The sequence below is a fragment of the Schistocerca piceifrons genome, chromosome 3 (assembly GCF_021461385.2).
Source record: "Schistocerca piceifrons isolate TAMUIC-IGC-003096 chromosome 3, iqSchPice1.1, whole genome shotgun sequence".
Lineage (NCBI taxonomy): Eukaryota > Metazoa > Arthropoda > Insecta > Orthoptera > Acrididae > Schistocerca > Schistocerca piceifrons.
In genome coordinates, this window is record NC_060140.1 from 475,727,083 (window position 1) to 475,734,529 (window position 7,447).

Below are 7,447 nucleotides of genomic sequence, written 5' to 3' on the forward strand. Positions count from 1 at the left end.
AAATTTTTATTTACTCCAGAATTAATTTACAAACAGAGACCGGATGTTTAAGCACTTTAAGTCGTTAAAATAGGCATTCAAAAAGATATTATAAATAGCTAAAATAGGCAATAAAAGTCTAGAACCTTATACTACGCCTATTTATTTACTACATTTACTACATTGCACTATTCAGACAATCAGCATATTTACGAGTGTTAACATCGTGTTGCATTATTCTTTTAAAGTAACTTCGAAGATATACATAAAATGCTACTTGTATTTGGCAGAAAAATGAAAATGTTTCTGGGTGGCCATGCATTACAATGCTTGTCGGCTTATTGGTTGAACCTGGCAGCCAAATGCTTTATTGAATTTTCTTGGAGCCATGTTCAGTCTCATGTCAGGTAATGCATTTTTCGCCTAAGAAAATCACATCTCAACATACACAGAGGTAACAGGACCATATCTAAAAGCCTGAGCTATTTTAGGGGCCATTTCTACTGCAACAGAATTGTCACCGTCTAGAATTTTTGTACTGTATCCAAGTTTGCCATGACCAAGATTTTTTGGATAAATAATTTTATGCTTTTCCTTAAATAATGTTACCTATTTCCCTGTCACACTCTCCAGTTCCTTTCACTGCGTCACCCACAGTTTTGACTGACTTCGTCAAATGACGCCCTGTTTCTAGAAGCTGGAAGACCATATGTGACAGGAATACGAACTCGACCAAGATTTCGCACTATTGCAGATTCGAAAAGTTTCTTTCGTGCTACAATTGAAGATGCTTCATCCTCCAGACCACCTTAGTTATATCTAGGAAATCTGAAGCGTAGTAAGCTGCTGCTGAAGTCCATTACACCCATCTCATTATGATAGGTTGAGAGGTCAGAGATATATCTGGTGTAATGTCATTAAATGTCAATCTTTCGCAACCGTCTTCTTAATACTTAAAATCAATTTGGTGACGACGGGAAACAACCCTCGTATTTCTTCCGACACCCTGCGAAAACCGTGCGCTAAAGCTAGTTTGGAAACAGCACTTTAAAAGTTATCCCAGCCTATTTCATGTTTTATGCAGCACCTAAGGTGAAAAGTAGTAAATTGTCGTATTGAGTTTCTTCATGTCACAGTAACTGTAATGAATTGATAAAGAACTGTGCGATTGTTGAAATGTTAACTTTTGCCTGACACTCTGTAGTAAGCAGGAATGCTTTTATAAATTCACCTTCTGAAGAATCTAATGATCCAACAACGACATTGGCAAAAAATGGACACTTAGGTTCAGTTTACTCATCTGTTCAAATCCAGATGTTTTTTATTTTCTACTTCGTCTTTAAAGATTTTCTTCACTTCTTCGTAACATCCACTTAAATAAAATTCTCGCAATCTTGAATCATTGGGCGCAGATTCGTCCATATGTTTCCCCAAAATCTGTCTTCGTGTAGGATACTGTAGTTTCCACAAAGCGATTCCGGCGTCAATAAAAGCTTTACTTGAGTCAAATACGAACTGCAATTTTCGATTCTTTGCAGTTCTCGCTGTCAGCAAAATCTTTTCCCCAGTTGCTTTGGAAAGTGCACTTTTGTGTTTGGATGTACTGATATCTTGAGAAATGAAATATTTATTTTCATAGTTCACTGACTACTCACATTTTTGCACAAAAGTTTTTCATCGTCAGTAGAAAATAGGTCAGATGCGAAAGCATTAATGTAATTTCCCAGTTTACTGCGTAAAGGGACACGGAATTTCGGCACGTTAGCCGTGCAGGGTAGCCGCGCGGCCTAGGCGTCTTGTCACGGTCCGCGCGTCTCCCCCCGTCGGAGGTTCGAGTCCTCCCTCGGGCGTGGGTGGGTGAGTGTGTTGTCCATAGCGTTAGTTGAAGTTAGATTAAGTAATGTGTAAGCTTAGGGGCCGATGACCTAAGCAGTTTGGTCCCATAAGATCTTACCACGAATTTACGAATTTTTCTGAATGTCTAGCTGTCTTCCACAATAACGTCGCAATGAAAACTGAAAAAAAAGTAATTCAGAACAATTATGAAACCACTATTTAGCTCCTACACTCATTGTTGCTTTTAAAGACGGTATGATTCGATAAATAGACAAGCAGACATAAGCGATAATTAAACCCCTACGTACTGTTACCTCTCCTTACAGCGATACTCGTTATTATATTTTATAATAAATGAATAAATTATAATTAAAAGGCAACAAAAGACATTTCTTTCGGCAATGAGGCATTTATATTAAGTAATGAAAATATGGCGGCATAGACCTGCAGCGCTTCAATCACAGATTCTAGTTTAAATCGAAGACGTATTTCAAAAACTTAAAAAAAGCATTCTACCAAAGTTCCGGTCCTGGTCATAGCTTTCTTTTTAGCTCTGGTAACGATTTCTCTGCTGTACCGAGTTGAGTACACGACACAAAATAGGCGCAAAGTCACTTCCGGACTTTGGTCGTAAGTGCCCAGGGCAAAAAAAGCTCGCGTGGGAGCAAACCCATAAGCGTTAGGCACGGTGAAACCTTGTCTGTGTTGTAATGTGTCATGAAGTAGGAAGAAACTCATACGAGCAATGAATACTCCAGCTTGGAGCGAGAGCCGTAGTAGTAAAATGCGGTGGAGTCCACCTCATCGTGTCCTGAGATGGAATACCGTCCGCAAGCAGTCCAGCGAGTTTCTCTCATGCGCAAATCGTAACAGGTAGAACCGTTGCCCGGTGCCCCACCCGGGCCATAACGTTGACAATAAAAGGAAACGTAAAGGCGCTTGGAATGTGCCATTTGTCTGATAAGCTTGGCAGAAATACACGATAACGCGCCATAAACTGGGAGATACGTGATGTCAGTGCGCGCTGTCGACACGGTGAAGCGGCACTGCAGGGACGTAGTTCGGCCTGCCCAGCTTTTTATGGTCACCGGACTCGGCCTGTAGCCGCTCAGGTAGCAGCAACCGCAGAGGTACACGGACATCATTTACGCACACTGTGTCCGGCGATCGGGAGGTTTAGAATCGTTGTTTATTGCCGCGCTGACGTTGTCATTCGAGACCGCGTGGCGCCGATTATTAGCAAACACCGTCTCCGAATCATCAAAGGAGTCAACTAACTTTCAAGAAATTTATGAGGGTGAACTGACAATTTGATAAAAAAATAGAAAAGCGTAGTAACCTTCTCCTCAGTGTGTGATTCTTGTTGTTGTTGTAGTTGTTGTTATTGTCTTCAATCCTCAGACTAGTTTGATGCAGTTCTCTATACTACTCTGTTATGAAATGGAAATGGCTCTGAGCACTATGGGACTTAACTTCTGAGGTCATCAGTCTCCTAGAACTTAGAACTACTTAAACCTAACTAATCTAAGGACATCACACACAGCCACGCCTGAGGCAGTATTCGAACCTGCGACCGTAGCGGTCGCTCGGTTCCAGACTGTAGCGCCTAGAACCGCTCGGTCACCCCGGCCGGCCCCCTGTTCTGTTGCATGCGTCTTCACCTCTTCATAACTGCTGCAAACTACAAGGTCCAGCCACGTTAATGTTATCACCGCCTATGTTCGACATTAGTATCCACTCACAGACAGCAGGTGGCAACACTTGCGGTGGAGAGTACACAAGGCGTCTCGGGTACATGCGGGAAACAGTGCAGTCATTGTGGCAATGCAGAAACGGAGCGATTTATCTGACGTCCAGCAGGGCATGATCATTGTCTTTTGGGCCAATAGTGGAAGCATTTCCGAGACGGTTAAGTTTGCGAACTGCTAACGTGCCACCGTGGTTGAAGTATGCTGCGCATGGCAAAATAACGCTATCCAAAACTGGGAACGAGACAACTGTGGTGGACCACGGGCCATAGCTGCCAGTGGTGAGCCGGCCGGGGTGGCCGAGCGTTTCTAGGCGCTACAGTCTGGATCTGCGCGACCGCTACGGTCGCAGATTCGAATCCTGCCTCGGACATGGGTGTGTGTGATGTCCTTAGGTTAGTTAGGTTTAATAGTTCTAAGTTCTAGGGGACTGATGACCTCAGAAGTTAAGGCCCATACTGCTCAGAGCCATTTGAACCACTTTTGACAGTGATGAACAACGGCTGCAGAGATGTGCACAGACGTCCAGCTGTTGAGCAACTGACAGTCCAAATGAACCACGGGGCTACCAACAGTGTCTCTACAACGAGCGTTCAACGAACGTTTCTTCGTTTGTGCCTCCGCAGTGCGCGTCTTGTTCATACACCCATGATGATTGCGACGAAGGCTGGATTTTGTACATCAGTACCGCAACTGAGTGGCAACTGAGTGGCAACGGGTGGCCTTGTCAGAGAAATCATCTCTTATGCTCCAGCGGACAGATGGCCATTGGCGTGTAGGGTGCGCAATGTCTGAAACCAAACATCCTGCAACAATCGTCAGAAGAGTCCAGGCCGGAGGACAGACCATTTTGATGTGGGAAATGTTTTCGTGGCATTCCTTGGGTGGTCTCGACATTCTGGAAGGCGCGATGGATCAACACACCTAAGCATCTGTACCTGGAGACCATGTCCAGCACCACATGTAGTTTGTTTTTCCCCGGCACGGATTTCATCTACAAGGAGACAAATCCAATGTGTCAGACAGCTCCCCGTGTACGTACGAAGTTAGAGCAGCACCAGCATGAGGTTACCATACTTCCCTGGCCACCAAACCCCTCGAATTAAAACCCAGTCGACAATGTCTGAGACCACCTCGATGAGGCTGATGGCACCATGGATCCTCAACTAAGGATCCTAGCATAGCTGGCCACGGCACCAGAGGTGACATGGCTCCTCATCTCTGTCGATACCTTCCAGAACCTCACTGAGTCTCTTCCTGCACGTCCCACAGCTGTCCGCACTGCAAAAGATGGTTGTTCAGGCCTTTGACAGGAGGCCACATTAATGTTGCTGAACAGTGTACGTTCGTTTGAACCTGCATACTGCACTTAAGCCTGTATCTCTCTCTACAATTTTATCCTCCCCTCTTTCCTCCACTACCAAATTCACAGTTCGTTGATGCCATAGGATACGTCCTACCAAAGGATCCTTTCTTTTTCTCAAGCTGTACTATAAATTTCTTTTTTTAACAACTCAATTCAGTGCTTCAATATCAGTTTACCGATCTACCCATCTAACTTCAGTATTACAGCATAGTATCACATTTCTAAACATTCTTTCTAAAGACAAAATATCTTAATTGCGCAACATATTCTACTCTGACCTCTATGCGTATGCTCCTCCGCGATTCATCTTTTCTTTAATTCACTTTAAAATTAATTTCATCGCCATTCTGTTTGATGCTCGGCATTCGGCGACCGTAGCTCGCATGAGAGCAAAGTTTTCAGTTTATGGAACAGAGAGACGTCACTGTGATGTGCGTGGCAGAGGGTAATTTTCACTGTACTGAATTTAAAGGTTGCTTCCCGTTGGTAAATTGATTGGTCCTACAATTCTGTGTGGTTTGTTATTCGTACAATTTTGTCTGCTCAATTTATAACTCTATCGGAAAGGTACATAGTGGTTGTACAAGCCGAAAATACAGCAAGTGGTGATTGGCAGTAAAGACACTACCAGCGTTAACTAACTCTCTTTTATGCTACTGCTGCATAAATTAGTATCTAAGGATACATTTACATTATTTTATAGTTTATTAATTAATTTTATGATCAATTTTTGCTTACAGTCAACATTAAATTACATCTTACATTCAGATGAAAACAGTACTGATAATACCTTCTTTGACACCAAAGTTTTTATGATGCTGCTTGTACTAGGTATAATACCAAGTGAAACTGTTATTGTGTCTTAAAAGAGGTGCTTATTCCCTAGTCCTGTTGCACTCATACAGAGAATGAGACAAATAACTGCAGCATTGTGAATTTAACTTAACTTACTGCGTCCGAACAGACCTTGAGGCCCAACGGTACCCTCAGGCCGTCGTGTCATCCTCAGCCCACAGGCATCAGTGGATGCGGATATGGAGGGGCACGTGGTCAGCACACCGCTCTCCCGGCCGTAAGTCACTTTACGAGACCGGAGCCGTCACTTCTCAATCAAGTAGCTCCTCAGTTTGCTTCACAAGGGCTGAGTGCACCCCGCTTGCCAACAGCGCTCGGCAGCCCGGATGGTCTCACATCCAAGTACTAGCCCAGTCCGGCAGCGCTTAACTTCGGTGATCTGACGGAAACCGGTGTTACCATTTCGGCAAGACCGTTGGCTTCCAATTTCAAAATTGGATAAAAATCTGTCACGGATTGCCCACTGTCTGTCGCTCTGAAATCGCCACAGATCCATAACATATATTTTGGTTTCTGCACTACAATGGTTGGCATTGCCAGTTAGCAACTAATAATGATGAATATCTGTTTAAGCGATTTACTTCCTGTTTCACTTTGTCCTTTAATGCAAATAGAATGTTGCGTACTTGACAGAATTTTGGCACAGCCGCCAGCTTCAACGTTATGGGCGCTTTGTAGGGTAATGTTACTTTTTGCTTCAGAAAATACTGTATCATATTACTGTAATAATCTTTGGAACTTTTCCTGAGGGATGTCAGTGTGAATCTAATTCGTTCCTTCATGGACTGCAAAGCATAGTTTATTGAATAAATCAAGACCCAGTAAATTTCTAGCATCATGTGAACTGACTAAATAATAAATCTGACCTCTTTGGTAAATCACTTGCTTATAACATCCGTTACCAGATGACCTTTGACTGGCACTTGTTAGTCACTGTAGCTAAACAGAGAACTCTAAAAGTCGATAAATTTTGGCGTTCTAGTATTTTATATGCGTCGATATTAATTAAAGAAACTGAAGAACCTGAACCACTTTGACATTTCAGGGTCTCTTTATTAATTCTGAGATCAAGCCTAGTAATTTGCTCTAAAGATAACTTCCACTGGACTTTCTGTTCATGAAATTTTATTGATTCTTTCGTGTTCGCTTCGAACACATATTTTACATTTATTATGAATCACTTTTGTGTCCTAGAGTGTCTTTATTACGTTGTCTGATTTGGTTCTTGTTACACACATCAGATTTGTGACCTACCTTTTTGCAGTACGCCCATTATTTGTTTCGCTGGAAAGAGTTCTCACACTTGTCATTAACAACACAGTGTGCACATGACGCAACCATTCTCTATCGAGCCTGCTTATGAGAGAATCAGCATAAGACTGTTTACAGCCTCTATGCCCTGTAATTGTGCTGTTCATTCTTCGTAATCTCGATTTGGTTCCTTAAAACACTGAAAAATGTGTAGTTGGCGGCTGCTGCTACGTACAGTTGTGACTCAGAATAAGATAGTATATTATTTTTAATTTCTGAGTATCAAAGAGTCAGCCCATCTGTTTCAGTACATAGCTTTTGAATCAACTTAGAATCTCGGTTTCCGCATTAGCAAGAAGAAAAGCTTTGCATTCAACATCATCTGTTCATTCGTGCGTGGTGAAATGTTTTT

At 42.7% G+C, this 7,447-nt stretch overlaps 1 pseudogene; it reads right to left on the reverse strand.

The window, feature by feature from the left end:
- Positions 1-6,086: 6,086 nt before the first annotated feature.
- Positions 6,087-6,204, reverse strand: LOC124790439 (annotated as a pseudogene).
- Positions 6,205-7,447: the final 1,243 nt, after the last annotated feature.